General features: G+C 45.9%; 1 pseudogene; it reads right to left on the reverse strand.

The window, feature by feature from the left end:
• Positions 1 to 427: 427 nt before the first annotated feature.
• LOC144371911 (protein transport protein Sec61 subunit alpha-like) overlaps positions 428 to 16,516 on the reverse strand; it is a 611,699-nt pseudogene continuing 595,610 nt past the window's right edge.

Here is a 16,516-nt window from a genome sequence, read left to right on the forward strand (position 1 = left end):
AAGATGTCCTTTACCAGGAGCCTGGGAGCAGCTGCACACTGAGGATGCACCACAGCTGACTGGAGTCTGGACAAGAGGACTTGGCAGAGTGGTCCCCTGAGGGCACCGAGCTTAGCCAGGTGAGGGTGGAGGTGGCAACCCCAGGTCTTCCCTGGAGAAGGACAAACCTTCCTTGCCTCGAGGTGGCCATGAGGTGACAGAAATGGCAGTCCTGGTTCTGCCCCAGCATGAGGCTCATCTGGACACTTGGTGGGAGAGAAGTCACTCATGGCTGGGCAGGGAGCTGTGTCATCCTGAGCCCAGAGGTCCCAACTCCCCCCACAGGAACAGTCTGCACCCAGAGAGTGCCACCACTGGTGAAGATGGGGACATGCTGGTGACACTGCCCATGTCCCCAGAGGAGGTGCGACCCAACACCTGACCACCCCTAAGTCCACACACAGAGATTTTGTTCTTCCAACCAGAGTAAAAAAGCGACCTTTGTAGGGTCCAGGCACGCCATGGTGGCTGCACACATCACTGAGGGGGTGGGGGAAAAGGAGGCCAAAACCAAAGTCAGACAGAAAACTGGGACAGCACTTCCCATCCCTGTCAGGACTGCAACTGCCAAAGCCAGAAGGAGGAGAGGAGCTCCGCCAAGGGTGTCAGCCCCATGGTGTAGAGGAGGGGTAGATGTCAGCCAGATGGCAATATCTCCACATGCCACAGCACTGCTGCCCCCAGCCACCACTGCCTTCCAAAGAACTGCCTGGCATCCTCCCAGGTCCTTGGGCAGGTTTGGCTCTCTGAAAAGCAGGGTTCCCATGCTGCCCACCTTGCTTGGCTTCTTGATGAAGGTCTCAAAGGACTGGGAGATATTGGTGACCGCCAACAGGATCCCTGTCCTCAAGCTGATGGTGCTCAGGAAGATAGCGAGGACCTAGAGATCCCCAAGGCATAGGCCCCCAGAGGCTGCCACCATGGCTATGTTACTGGGGGAGGGCAAGTGGTCAGCCCTGGGCCACCACAGAGCTCCCAACCTGGCCACCAGTTTTGCCCATGCCTGAAACCATAACCTCAGGAGGCCCCACCACCTCCCTGAAGCATTATCTGCTAACTCTCCTGTGCACCCCACTAATGCTATGGGACCTAGTTTCTGCTAGGGGACTGTGACTAGTCCACACTGAAAAGCTGATGGATGCAGTGGTCCACAATGTAACCCCAGTAACTCAGGAGGCTGAGGCAGGAGAATCACAAGGTGGAGGCCAACCTCACCTACTTTGCAAGGCCCTAAGCAGCTCTGCAAGAATGTGGCTTTTCCCACGGTTGCTTCTTTCAGGAAAGGTCACCAAGTGAGAACCCACAGGAAAACCTAGACTGCCACCTGACTTTGTAGACACAGCCCTTCTCACTGTGGCTGCTGCCGAGTGGCAGATGAAGAGCTAAGAAAATGGCAAAGGGCACCAGGGAGGCTGAGGCGTAGCGGCACTCAGGCTACCTGGCCGTGGCCCAGCTGGTCTCTCTCTGCCATGACCTTGTCTTCTGGAATTAACCTCCCTGCTTCAAACACCACCAGCCCTTTGTGGCTCTGCTGGCCTCTCAGCCACATCCACCATCTCTCTTTTTTCGGTCTTGGGGGTTTAACCCAGGGGTGCTCAACCCCTGAGCCCTCTTCCCAGCCCCTTTTTTGTATTTTATTTAGATACAGGGTTTAACTAAGTTGCTTAGGGCCTCAGTAAGTTGCTAAGGTTGGCCTCCACCTTGCCATCCTCCTGCCTTGGCCTCCAGACATGCCCCACAGAGCCTAGCACTTCAGCTCAGGTCCATCTGGAGTCCCACTCTGTGTTCAGAGCCTGGGAACCTGCTCCTGGATGCCTAGGGCAGCATGCCACCAGCATGAGCAGAGGTGAGGGTCCCCTGCTGCCAGAACCCCATGCTTGGTCACAAGGCTTTGTGTTCCTGACTCTGCTGAGGGCAGCAAGCATCTTTTCTCATGACCCTAGCATCTAGCACTTAGCAGGTTCATGAATATTCAATGACACAGGGGCTTTGCCTACCCTTTGATCCGAGAATGAGACCCATAGACACTGGAGACACCAAGGCCCACCAAAGCTGGAGGCCCGGGAGCCACACCTGCTGTTTGGGGGCAGGTACTGCACTCACTGGTTGAGCTCACGCATCATGGATGTCTCCCAGTGGTCCTGCATCATCATCTGCTGCTCCTTCAGTTGCTTGGCCACCTGCATGATGTCCAGAGAAGAGGATGGGCTCAGGGGTGGGTTCAGAGGGAAAGGTCTCAAGCTGCTGGACAATTAAAGGGTTCTTTCTGCAGCTCTATGTCTTTACACGAACTTTAAAATGCCCTAAAGGCTAGGGGTGCACCCCTGTTATTTCAGTGGCTTGGGAGGCTGAGGCAGGAGGATCACAAGTTGGAGGCCAGCCTCAGCCACTTAGCAAGACCCTGAGCAGCTCAGCAAGACCCTGGCTCTAGATGAAATCTAACAAGGACTGGGAGGTGGCTCGGGGGTTAAGTGTCCCTGGACCAACAATGTGCCATAAGGAGAAGACAAAACAAGTGTGATTTTCCATTCTGACTTTAGGTTCTCTGACCTGCTGCTGATGGCTGAGCTCCATTCGTCTGTCCTTAATGTTCTGAACTGTGTCACCAAGGTGGGTGGCCCATCTGCATGTCATAAGCCATTACTGTGACAAAACAACAAGTTTGAGTGACACTTTAAGCACGTCTGTGATGCAGTCCGGTTGGGCAAAATAACTGGGAGGTGACAAGCATCTTGAAGGTTGAAGCAGGAACTGCTTTATTGTGGGGAAGCTTAGAGGGAACTGAGCGGGAACTCAAGGTAGCGGGCACCCAAGGTAGCAGGAGCCGCCTTATTGCAAAACAGCAGAGGTATATTTACCTAACTGATTACACACATCTTGACTCAATTAGCATCATCCAGTTATGGAACTCAGCCAATAAAATGAGCTGAGTAATGGCTCAGTGGCATTGGTTCACAAACCACTCCTCCTGGCAAACTGCAAGGTGCCATCTTGACTTGATTTGTGTTCCCCAACACTTCCATTCATACCTACCTACGTCCTTGGCAGAGGAGCCTGAGACCTCATCCCAGGTCTCAGAGAAGAAGGCACAAGAGCCCAGAATAAACATGAGGTACATTACCACATAGACAGGATCCTCCAACACAGAGCCAAAGGACTCCAGCGGAAACAGGTAGTAACACAGGCCACCAACTGTGTAGGTGCAGGCGGGGCCTCCAGAAGATTTTCCTTGGAAGAAGGAACAGAATGTATGGGACACTGCGTCTACTGAACCTGAGATTAAAGATGAACCCAGACCAAAGACTGATTGCAGCCAGGTACAATGACACATGCCTGTCACCCCACAGCTCAGGAGGCTGAGGCACGAGAATAGCAAGTTGGAGGCCAGCTTGGCAACTTAGAAAGGCCCTAAGCAGCTCAGTGAAAACCTGGCTCTAAATAGGGCTGGAATAGGGCTCAGGGGTCAAGGGCCCCTGGGTTCAGTCCCTGTTACAAAAAACGTCCTGCACAGAATTTGGGAAAGGACACAGGAGAGGAGATCTGTGGGTGAGACACTTGGTTAGGAGCAAGATGCACAGATGCTGAGCAGTGCCACCCACACTGTGGCCAGGAGAGGTTCCTTGGAAACATCTGACTTACAAACCAGGTGCCCAACAGGCTGACAAGCAGAGGCCCATTAAAGCAGGCCAACAGCATCTGGGAGATGATGTAGAGGTGGGGACCAGAATGGACTGCAGGAAGATTGGGACATTGGAGGTAAAGAAGAGCTCAATAAGATAGTTGTGGTACTCGCCCTGGTAGCATGCAGTCTTTATGGGCAGGTCCACCCGGAAGCCCTGAGGACACAGAACAGGGGCCCTTCACTGCCTCACTGCTTCCTATGGTCCAGAGACGTGGGAGGTGGCACCACCTCTGGAAACCTGACTTCTGACAGTGCTAAAGAGCACCTACCTCTTCCCTTACTCCCACTGTGTTTGGAGCACACATAGAAAACAAAAAACAGAAAAACTGGTTTTAAAATGTACTAAAGGGCACTCTATGGCCATTTGTATCTAAACAAACAAACAAACTAAACCCAATTATACTGAAACCAGAGACAATGGTGCATGCCTGTCATCACCAGCAGCGCTGGAGACTGAGGCAGGAGAATTCCAAATTGGAGGCCAGCCTCAGCAACTCAGTGAGACTCTGTCTCTAAATAACATATAAAAAGGGTTGGGGATGGTGCTCAAGAGTTAAGTGCCCCTGCGTTTCATTTATGGTACCAAAAAATTAAAAAAAAAAAAAGAAATACAGACTTTCTGACTTCCTGTGCTCATGCTGGACACACCAGGAAATGGATGACCACAGAAAAGACAATGACAGGGGTGATGAGATTCATGAGGTCTAGGAGATTCTGGCAGGAGAAAGCCTCTCTAAGTGCTCAGATTTGTCTGTGCTCCTGGCCCAGAGATGAAACCATGCAACGATGGTGCCCTCCAATTCCATGCCTGTTGGCAGAGGAGGACACCAATGTGAAGGGAAAAACAAGGGGCTGGACTCTGCTGGGTCTTAGGCTGCCTCCTGGCTAAATCAGAGGCAGGAGAACAGAATCAGCCAGGAGACTAAGCCAGGAGACTCAGCCAGGAGTCTCAGCACCCACAGTCACAGGGTCACGGTCTGGATATTTTTTGGCACCAGGGATGGAACTCAGGGGCCCTTGGCCACTGAACCCCATGCCTAGCCTCTTTGTATTTCATTCAGAGACAGAATCTTGCTGAGTTGCTGAGGCCTTATTGTTGCTGAGGCTGGCCTCCAAGTTGAGATCCTCCTGCCTCAGCCTCAGCAACAGGCCACAGACCGGCCAGGGACACTGAAGCACAGGGCGCCAAGGTCCGACCACTTCAGAAATGGTGTGAGACTTACTTTAGGACAAAAACACAGTGGGAAACACTGTCACCATGGCCCCTGCTGCCAGGTCAGTGCTTCCCTAGACGTGGCATCTGTGGGCAGAGTGGCTAACAGCTGGGGACTCAGATGTACCCGTCTCTCCCTGGGACAGCATTTTTCTGTCATCCCAGAGTTGGGACAGCAGGACTCCCATCACTTTCTGGACGGCCACTCAGATGGGCCATCTGTCCTGTAGACCACATGGATGGGATGTCTGTGACAGAGAAGCTGTCCTAGTGTTCCCTGGCCCCCTGGCATCCCCGTGGTTGTCTTCTGACAGCCCCTCTTCCTGCTGCCTCTGGCTGTGTGGGAAAACAGCTGATGTCCCTGTGGTCGAGAATCTGGAGACATGAAACCTTGAGCATTCTATAAAAGAGGAAGTTCAGCAATCCCAGGGGGAGAAAGCAGGGACATGTCATGGCTCCTCTTGCCACCAATGACTTCTCTGTTCTCTCTTCTCTTGCTTCACTGAGCTAAACCTAAAACACACCAGCTCATCTGTGCCCCAGGGCCTTTGCACCTGCCAGGTTCTCTAGACAGATCCATAACACTCTTCCCCAGTCACCAATTTTTCTTCTCTGCTCTACTCTGACCCGGAACCCTGGGGTGACACTGATGCTCACATGTCTTACGTAATATCTCTTTGTATTCTTAGCACCCACAGAAGTGCCTGGTGCTTAACAGCGCCTGCCTGACAAGTTTCTGGAATGAAAGGTGGGTGACAGCAATGGCGGGGTGAGGGCCTTAGGAGTTTTCTGAATGTTTAATGTGGTCATTTCTTGCAAGTCTCTACCCACTGATCTCTGGGAACTGGGTTGTTTCATGTGCTATGTCGCCCTGGGGGCAAAAGCAGTGTGACATCTGTACTGTCCATCTCCCTCCCAGCCTGGATTGTCCCCCACCTCAGGGAAGATGGACCAACTGTGCTCTCCATTTTAGGGTACCTTCTACATCCCACTTTCCAAGTTGCAAGTTGAGCCCTGGTGGCACTCCTGGTAACAGGTGGCCCTTCAAGCTGCAAGCTATCTGTGCCTGCTCCACCCTCTTCTTGCTGTCCTGGGGTGTCCCCATGGCTCCACCATTTTGGCTCCTTAAAGCACCACTCAAAGCCCCCCAGGTAGTCCCTGTGCCCTGACAAGTCTCAGAGGTGGCCAAGGGCATCTACCTTCAGGTCTCCATTGTCTGTGTCCTTCAACTCTCAGTAAGTTCTAAGGCCCTCACTCTGATGTCACAGTGGCTGGCTCAGGCTGGATGGCTGTGCCATCTCCCCAGTCATTTTTTTAGCCTGTCTCCCAGGGATAGCAAATCATTCCTTCCAAAACTGTCTGCTAACTCACTATCCTGCTCCAGAGAAAAGTCATCCTCTGGCTGGCTGCCATGGCTCAATCCTTCACTGACTGGTCCCCTGTGGCCACCACTGCTCCCTCTCCTTTCAAAGGCAGACCTCACCAAAGCCAGGAGGTCTTAGCAGACACCCCTACTTCCACACAGCTTTCACTCCCAAATCTACAGCTGGGGCCCAGCTTCTTTGCACTCCCAGATCCTGAATTCACCTTAGATTTTCTGAAATTCTAGGAAGAGTCTGGTGTCACTTTGCCTACTCTTCTGTAAGTGTCCCCAACCCTCCTTCCCAAGGTCCAGTCTTTCTTATGGGATCCCTCAGGCACCCTGCAGGGATTCATCTGCAGTTTCCTCAATTTGATGATGTGGCACTGGAGGCTGGCCGAGAACAAGCTCCACAGTCAATTCCAAGAAAATACAAAAATGCACACAAATATTTTCCATGAGAGACTTCCCAGCAAATAACAGATTCAGGATTCAAAGGCCAAAAGAAAAAAAAATTCAATTTCCCTCTCCTAAGAAGTCTCACATATTTTGAAATTTTTATTTTATTAAGATTTGTAAGCCAGGTGTCATGGTGCACACCTGTAATCCCATGGCTCTGGAGGCCAAGGCAGGAGGATTGGTAACCTCAGCCAAATTGGGGCTCTAAGAAACCCAGCGAGACCCTGTCTCTGAATATAATACAAAAGAGGGTAGGGGATGGGGCTCAGGGGTTAACTGTCCCTGAGTTCAATCCCCAGTGCCTTCTGTCCCAAATTGGCAATACTGAGGATTGAACACAGGAACAGTCATTCTACCCCAGCCCTTTTGAGACAGAGTCTCACTTATTTGCCAAGGATATCCTTGAACTTGTAATCATCAACTAACTGCTCCTTGCCTGAACAAGTGGTATGGTGTAGCAATTTCATTTTTAGAATCTTATTCACTAAGAATAACTGCTAAAATATGTGCAGATGATTGCCCGAGGATATTCGTTTCGATGCTAACTGTGAGTGAGAAAGGACTGAAATGTCCACCAGAAGATAATTGGCTAAAATCAACACTTCTTTATCCTTGCAGTAAAGGTTTCTGCTAAGAAATATGAGGCAGGATTACTCTGTGTCATATTAACTACCCTTGAAATATTTTTATAAGATGTGAAAGTTTAAATTTCATTTTGAATATAAGTGTTGTTGTTGCTATTATTATTATTATTATTATTATTATTATTATTTACAAGGTATTTATCCCAGGACCACTTAACCTCTGATCCCTGTCCCCAGCTCTTTATATATTTTATTTAGAGACAAGGTCTCACTGAGTTGCTTATGGCTTCACTAAGTTGCTCAGGCTGGCCTCCAACTTGTTATTCTCCTGCCCCAGCCTCCTGAGCTTCTGGGATGACAGGCTTGAACCTCTGCACTCAGCTATATTTTTAAAACTTCGCACACTGATAATTCAGAGGAATTGTTTCTGAAACACATGTTTTCCCCCAGAGGAATATCCTGCATGCAGGGAAACTTTCTGCAGAGGTGCCCCATGGGAGGCAGGGCCCTCATCTTCATTGGTGTTTATGTGGTGGGGTTGAAGGCCTTCCTCAGGATGGTATAAGAAAAGTTGCTTGAGATAGAGAGGGAGAAGCCAGAGTCCAGGCCATGACTTTGTAAAGAAGCTCATCCAAAAAAAGAATGATCGAGCTTGCCACAAAGAACTGCAGAATTAAAATAAATAAATTCATAAAAGTGGACTCTGTGTTACTGGCCCCAAGGTCCTGATTCCTTCCATCTTCAATGATTGGGCTTTCTACTATAAACTCCAAATAAGAGATCCTTCTCAATCTGTCTCACAGGAGTTCAGAAGCCAAATCCAGGGTCTTTCTATTCTCTAATTTTTTTTAAATCTATTTTTTTAGTTGGAGGTGAACACAACATCTTTATTGTATTTTTAGGGTGTGCTAAGCATAGAGCCCAAGGCCTTGCGTGTGCCAGGTGAGCCTCTACCACTGAGCCCCAGACCCAGCCCCTACATTTTTTGTTTTTGCTTTTTAATTGTTTAGGGGTTTACAGGTGGACAGCATGCCTTTATTGATTTTAATATTTCTCATCATAAATGGGCACAGAGTATTTATTTGATTGATTTCTTTTTGGGTGGTTTCCAGCCTCCAAACCAGGGCCTCACCCTGCTCAGGCCAGTGTTTATCCCTGAGCCCAGCCCTTAGCCTGGCCTGGCCCCAGCTCTGGCTGAATACTGATGAGGAGGAAGAGAGATGGCGGGGTCACTCAGGAAGCGGGGTGCGAGTAGGTTTCACCTGCATGGTGATCAGCAGACAGATCTCAGCGCCCATCACTGAGAGGACCCTGTCCATGCCTGTCATCACATCCATCATAGAATGACTGATGGTGACGATCATGCTGAACAGTAGGTTACCAACAAAACTCTGAACAGAGTTTGGCAGGACCATAGATGACAAATACTGACACTGCTCCCCCCTGCCCTGGGGACTTGGTGAGGAGTGTCCAACTGTCACACATCAATGCACATAAGAACTCAGAGGCTTTGTTCTTTTTTGTGGCTTTAGGGATTGAACCCAGGGCCTTGTGAATTGTAGGCAAGTGCTCTACTACACCTCAGCCCAGTCATCCTAAATTCTTTGTTTAAAAAATGATCTTGAGGAGCTGGGGATGTGGTTCAAGTGGTAAAGCGCTCACCTGGCATGCATGCGGCCTGGGTTCAATTCTCAGCACTACGTACAAACAAAGATGTTGTGTCCACCGGAAAAAACCTGAAATATAAATATTAAATAAAATTCTCTCTCTCTCTCTCTCTCTCTCTCTCTCTCTCTCTCTTCTCTCTCTCTCTCTCTCTCTCTCTCTCTCTCTCTCTCTCTCTCTCTCTCTCAAATGATCTTGAATTCTTAAGATGAAAAAAAAATTTAAAAAAATTGTCAAGTGTAAGGAGAAAACTTCTGGGGCTGTAGCTCAGTGAGAGAGGCACTAAGTTCCATTCCCAGGTTTTCAAAAAATTAATGTTAAAAACAAAGAGAGAAAGAGAAAAAACAACCTGATTTGGGCTTTAGAAAAATAATGTAAATTTCTTTTGTTTGTTTGTTTTGCTTTTGATACGGGGGATTGAACTCAGGGGCACTCAACCACTGAGCCCTATCCCCAGCCCTATTTTGTGTTTTATTTAGAGACAGGGTATTACTGTGCTGCTTAGGGCCTCACTGTTGCTGAGGATGGCTTTGAACTCACAATCCTCCAGCCTCAGCCTCCTGAGCTGCTGGGATTAGAGGTGTGTACCACTGTACTAACCCAAGTATATTTTTTAATGTCCAAAATAGAAATTAGAAAAAAAAACACTTATTAGTGCTTTAGAAGAATAATGCATTAATTTAAGGCATTGAATAATAAATGCATTACTTAATATTTAATTATGCATTACTTATTTTATTAATGATTAATGCATTAATACATAAAAATATTCTACAATCTTGATTTATGTCTGAAACTCATAAATTTAAGTTAGATTGATTTCTCACTCAATTATTTTACCTTCTAACTTAAGATCTCTGAGGCATGCTGTATAGAAGATGGCAGAGTAGAAAATTGTAACTATTGGTTTCTAAATAATACATTCCAGTTAACAGAGGCTAGGCTTGGCTGGTCCCCATTATTGGCGCTGCCTATCATTTGATATGGCCAATACTGAGACTCCAGAACTATTATCTAAATTTCTTCTGCATCACAAAACTAATCAACAGCAGAGATAGACTGAGAGGATAACCTTTTTGCTCATTAAATCTTTTTAAATGCCAGAAGAAAAATAGCACTTGCTAAATAACTACCATGCACTAGGCACTGTGGGAGTGATTATAAAATTTAATCCTTTTTTAAATTTAGTACTGAGGACTGAGCATACATGCTCATTGAGACCATGTATCTAAATAAAATATAAAATGGCTCGGGATGGTGCTCAGAGGTGAAGCATGAGCACCATCCCCAGCCACTCTTTATTTTATTTAGATACAGGGTCTCAATGAATTGCTTAGGGCCTCACTAAGTTGCTGAGGCTGGCCTCTAACTGGTGATCCTCCTGCCTCAGCCTCCAGAGCTTCTGCAATTACAGGCATACTCCACAGCACCTGGCTTTGATTTAATTTTTATGACAGCTCTGAAGTAGATGTCACCTCCATGGAAATCATGCCTGGTGAAGTGGTGACCTCCATGTCCTGATTTTTCAAGTACATCCTCTGGGGCATTCCTGGCCTTTCTCCATACCCAGAATCTTCCAGAAGTTCTCTCTTACTAACAGGAAATGGAGCACCTACAGGGTTGGCAGGCCAAACATACAGGCAAAACTGGGCTGTTTTAATGCCTCCAATTTTAGAGCCAATTCAAATTTTCAACTAGACACCAGAACTATATCCATGATCTTTCTTAAACTTCTGGGCTCCATTGAAGAGGGCTTAGTCTTTTGGGGTGTTACACACTTCATTTTTCTTGGTTCCAGCCAAGAGCTGCATGATGAAAATTGTAATCATACCCAGCTCCATGAGTGTGCCGAAGGAAAGAGGAAGCCACAAAGCTGCTGTGAGCTCAGAAAAGCAAGACATGACTTAATAAAATGAACCTAAAAAATTGCAAGTTACCCCTTCTCCACACTGCATAGGCTTCAGGTTTCAGGCAGCAATTATAGACTAACTCCCCCAAACCAAAGATAAGAACACAACTGAGTCCCTCTGTTGAGCCCACCACGCCCCATGTAATTCTGTTTGGAAAGTCATGTACCCCTCAAAAGCCTACTGCATTCCCATCCCCATGGATAGATACATTCTGGCTGGACAGAGGTCAGAGAGGCCCATCCTTCATCAGTTCATAGAACTAGAGAACATTCCAATCATTTCCAGAGGCTGCAGACAGGGTTGGCACAATTGGATCTAGTTGGGAATCAACCTTTTCTTCCCATCATGTTCAGATGAGCTCTGATTCTGAGTGACTGGAACATCATTGGAACCTCATTTTTAAACCATGTCCATCAAATGCACCAACAACATACATAAGAAAATCATTTCCAGACCCACAGGTGACTGGTTAGAGTCAACCCTCCACTGTCACTCATGGTTTTGATTTATATATTTCACTTGTAGATATAAAAAAGATGCATCTGAGAAAACAATGGAAAGTTCTGGAGAATGTTCTAGATGGACTCACCATCTCATTTCAGGGATTTCAAACTCTCTAGTTTTTTTCAAGTTTTCAGAAATTCTCAAGCAGAGACTTATCTTGCTCTTCCAGATTTTGTATTGCATTCAAATCGAACCCAAGAAAGATGGTGTTGCCCAGGCTGAAAGCACCGTTGATCTGACTGTACGACGTGGCACATGCAGACTTTCCAGGTCACGAAGCTTCCCATTCTCTGAGCTTCACAGAAAGGCTGTCATTCAACTACATGGTGCTGGTCCAGCAGAGAAGAGGCAGAGTGAGTCTGAGCCTCCCTCTGTTGAAGGCCAGAATCCCTCACATCCGGTAGAAAGAGTCTGCAGAATATGAGGCCATTATATGAAATAGAGGATCTGGAAACAAGCAGAAACCACAGGAATGGTGTGTGTGTCCCCCCTCTTCCCCCTTCTCTAACAACAGCACAGAAGACTGTATTGGCCTGTCAGCAGACCAAGAAGATGAAGGGGGGGTGGCCTTCCACAGCACCTTCTCCTTCAACTGGATCTACAGAAGAGGCAGAGTTAGAGGACATAAAGTTTCCCAGTAAGTAAATAAAAATGGAATCACACAGACCCTTTCTCTAATCACCAAGGAAGGCCAAAGAGGGCTGGGGGCACAGCTCCATGGGGAAGCACTTGCCTAGCATGCATGATGCTCTGGGTTCAGTTCAGAAGATACCCCTTCCCAAAAAAGAGAAAAAGCCACACCATGCACCAAGCAGTGTCCTGAAAGGTGAGTCTCATGCTTTCTGTGGTCAAAGCCAATGTGAAGGTGTCTGTAGGTGTCATGTCAGAGAATACTCATAATTATATAGCATCATGATCTTTCCAGTGCTTAAGTGAGTTTAATAGCAAAGCTGTGCTCTTAACCACTGACATGAGCAGTTTAGATTCTCAAGGTGAGGCAAGAAAAAGGTAAGTTCAAAGCCAGCCTCATCAAAAGTAAGGCACTGAGCTACTCTATGGGACCATGTCTCTCCATAAAAAACAAACTAGGGCTGGAGACATTTTCCCTTGCTTCTGAGTTCAATCCTAGAGATAAACAAATAAACAAACAAACAAACAAACAAATACATTCTTTCCATTGTTAATATTATTAAAATAATATTCTAGTCTTTATATTATTTACCTCTTCTCTGAAGTTCAGTATTTTTTCTTCTACTAGTTTTGAGTCTGAATTGTTCTTGATTTTCTAACTCCTTGAAGTAGAAGTCTTGGTTGTTTTCTCTTTTGATGTAGGTATGTACTGATCTAATCTTCTTAAAATTGCCTCTGCTCTATGCTATAGTGTTTTTTATTTTGTGTTTCTGTCATAATTTTTCTAAAGATTTTTTTAAATTTCTATTCTATTTATCAATAGACTCTTGTTTATTTGAGAGCTTGTTGTTACATTTGCAGACATGCAGGATGTTTCTGAAGTTCCTACTGTTGCACATTTCCAGTTTTATTACATTGTGTTCAGGAAAAAGTCATTTTAAATTATTTTTAGCTTCTAAAATTTGTTAAGGTTTGTTTTGTGACTTAACCTTTTGTATAGTCAGTCTAGAGAATGTCATTGTTACTGTTGTGAAGAATTTGACTTCTTTTCACTTTTGTTGAAAAGTTCTGTCCATCTGCTCTGAAGTGTACTTTAAATCCTGTATAAACAAAGAAGAAGAGACAGAAGCAAGGTTCAGAGGCAGAATGACAGAATGGCAGAAAGTCTCCTTGTCCAAGCTGCCAGCTTTACTTATAGTAGTAGGTTCCAATAGGTCACTAGCATCAGTAGTACATTATTGTTTATTGTGCCATTAGGCTATAGATTTAGCAATATTATGAAGCTTCATTGATAGTTACCTATTAAGATTTCAACTTGCAATGTTAGGAGATTTATGTGGCTCTCAAGTAAGTCCATTGCTTAAAGTTACTATTATGTGAAAAGCTTCAGGGGCAGCAAAGCTTGGCAAAACACTGGTTTTCAAAAAAGATAGTCCTCCAGGAGCTCAGTGCTTTTAATGTCAAAAAGATTTCTCATGCAAGGCCAGACCACTGCTATTGATGATGCCAAAGTCCACTTTTAGCATCTCGTAGACTGAGTCATTTGCTCTGGAAAACAAACACATATTAAAGTTCAGTTTGAAGCACTTATCTCAGCATAATGTCAAGAACACAGTATATGGCCCATTCCCCTTTGTCATATAAGGAAAAAATTGCCACCTTAGACCCACATATGGCAGTGTTCAAAGAACCTGGACCACAGCTGCCTGTCTGTGGCCCCATCTCAGGATGAGCTTTCAGGATCCTCTGTGGACAGAAGGCTTCTCCTCACTGAAATAGAAGCTGCAATAGATTCCTTCCCAAAACATGGTGCCAGTTCCCTCCCCAGTTCATCCAAAGAAAGAGATGCCATTTTCTGATTGATTGCCACCTTATAGCCCACATCAGCAACCTCTGTAAAGGCCCATTGACCAAAGATTAGGCTAACAAGTTCTGGAGATGAGAATGTGGGCCTGTCTTTAGAGGAGACTCTGTTGCCTAGGTCCATGTGCTAGATGGTCACTGGCACTGTAGGTGCTGCTGCTACTGAGCATTCCATCTAGTGGGACAGAGAGCTGCAGAATGGGAACACATGGAGGGACCCCTTGAAAAGCATCTTCAGACCCTTGGGCAGTGGAACCATAAGAGTTGCTGAATTGGCCTCCACTCAAACAGCTGTCAAGTAGGAATAATTACAGGTGTCCTCTTCAAGGACTCAAGGTTTCTAATTTTTGAAATGGTGTTCTCTTGAAAAAATTTTAAAAATGATTCCTGGCTCCTGATATATATAATTATATGTATATACTTGTATATGTGTGTGTGTGTGTATATATATATATATATATATATATATATATATATATATATATATATATATGATTTTATATAAGTCTGTCTATATATGTGTTTATGTATGTGTGATTTTAACAAAATCTTTACACAAAATAAGGTATAGATGACTGAATCATACAGGATGTTCCTGAGAGGCAGACTAAACCTTCCCTGTGTTCTTTCACTTTTTAGTTAACCCTTTAACAGAAGGAGAGGAGAAGCTAACACCAAACAGAGGCAAGGAGGGGCAGCTGCACTGGGTAGTTGCAGAGGTGCTGCGTGGCCTGGTGAGAATAGCCTGCAGCTGCCTCCTTCTTCTCAGATCAGTTGTGAAGTGTAAGCTCACTGCGAGACACAGCCTGATTCATGCCCCATGACCCATGATGTGCTGGCTGTCTTAATCAGCACTGTGTTTTGGTTCCATGGCCAATGGTTAAATATTATCAAAAAGTAATTGGGTTTGTCAAATTGATTGACAGGGAGACCCTCCCCTCTTTCATTAGTGATTGCTTCCATTTGGATCTAGGGGTCCCCAGAGGCCAGGTGCTAATGTGGTTCCTAGTCTGATGTTGACAGGGTGAAGATCCTTTGGGGACTTTGTAGAAGGCTCTAGATCATGGGCCTTGAGGGAGGCTACATGAAACCAGCTCTATCTTCTTTCTCCTTTGTTCAGCGCAAAAGTGAGTAGATGTTTTCTCTACCCCATGCTCCCTGCCACAGGGTGCTAACTCAGCACAAGCTCCCATACCTGACCAAAATCTAAAACCTTTAAAACTATACACCAACAAACCCCTTCTCTCTGCACGTTTATAACTCAAGGTTTGCTCCAGTAATGAAAGCCACCGAAATGTCACCATGTTGTCTGGACTACAGCAGCAAAGAAAAATCCAAGAAGGGAGATGGGGATGGATTCCAGTCACATTTCCCAGTGCACATTGGACCAGGGCAACAGCATGTAGAGGGCCTGTTCTCTGCAGAAAGCCTAGGCTTTGATTCTCCTCTTCCCTGTGGACAACAAAGCCTCCCTCTGCCCCAACAGCAGTGCTTAAAAGAAGAGGGCTTTGAATATGGGTTCTGGTGGCTCACTTCCTGAGGTCTAGGTCCAACAGCCAGATGAGGCAGGAAAACACTTGCCCCCACTTGCCAAAAGCACATCACTTTCATGCATAGAGCCATGTCCTCTGTCTTGTTTTCTTGGCTTCAGCTTATCTCTTCTGAACCTTTCCAATTTGCTTCTTTTTCTAATCTTTTAATTTTTTGGCAACACAACCTTTTATCTTCTGGTTTTATCTTTATTACTCACATTCCCTCAGGATGAGTATTCATTACAATATTTTAAATTAAGACCTACACTGCCTTCCTAGTTGTGTGCATCGGGGCTCCCCACACAACATGTGTAATTCTTATCACAGATTTCAGGCAGTTTGTACATTATATTCTATTAAAATCTCAGTTCCACTCAAGGTTGTCACAACCCAGGGATCACAGCTTCCTGCTATATGATGTGCTGAGATATATTCACACTTGCCTGTTAACAGAAATTTCTCTCCACAGCCCTGTGTTTCACACCTCATTTGATATCACAATGCACCAGAAGGCATAAAAAGAAGTGGTCATTTATTTACATTTTGGAAGGGATTCTAGAGGGATACTATATAAGCATAAATTATCACACCACAACTATAATCCCTGGCCTTCTTCAGCCCTGGGGAGGAGGGTTGGTCCAGGAGCTGTCAATCACACGGCTCTTTCTCAGTCACTTCTATGAACTGCAGACTCTGCTCTCAGAAAACATCAGTGACAACCACCTCCAAGAACTTGTGTTGTTCTCTGCATTTGAAACATTATCATTTGAACAAATATTTCAACAAAATTTTCTCTGCATGGAGCTTGGACACCATCACCTACCCAGTGTCCAAGGATGCAGAGATAGATGGCACCCAAAGTATGTTCTGGGGATATAAGGACTCCTGACACTTTGGTTACTGTCTGGCTCACTCTCACTAAAGTCTGCTTCAGAGTCCATGGCCCCCAGATTCCCTCCCACCTTCTATCCCAGTCCTTCAGCTGAGGTTGATGGGAACCCCTGACTTCAGGGCTGGCTATGACAGTTTCTCAGGGGATCATATGATCATAGTTATATCCCGAGAGCCAGGGATG

Source organism: Ictidomys tridecemlineatus, chromosome Y (genome assembly GCF_052094955.1).
Source record: "Ictidomys tridecemlineatus isolate mIctTri1 chromosome Y, mIctTri1.hap1, whole genome shotgun sequence".
Classification (NCBI taxonomy): Eukaryota; Metazoa; Chordata; class Mammalia; order Rodentia; family Sciuridae; genus Ictidomys; species Ictidomys tridecemlineatus.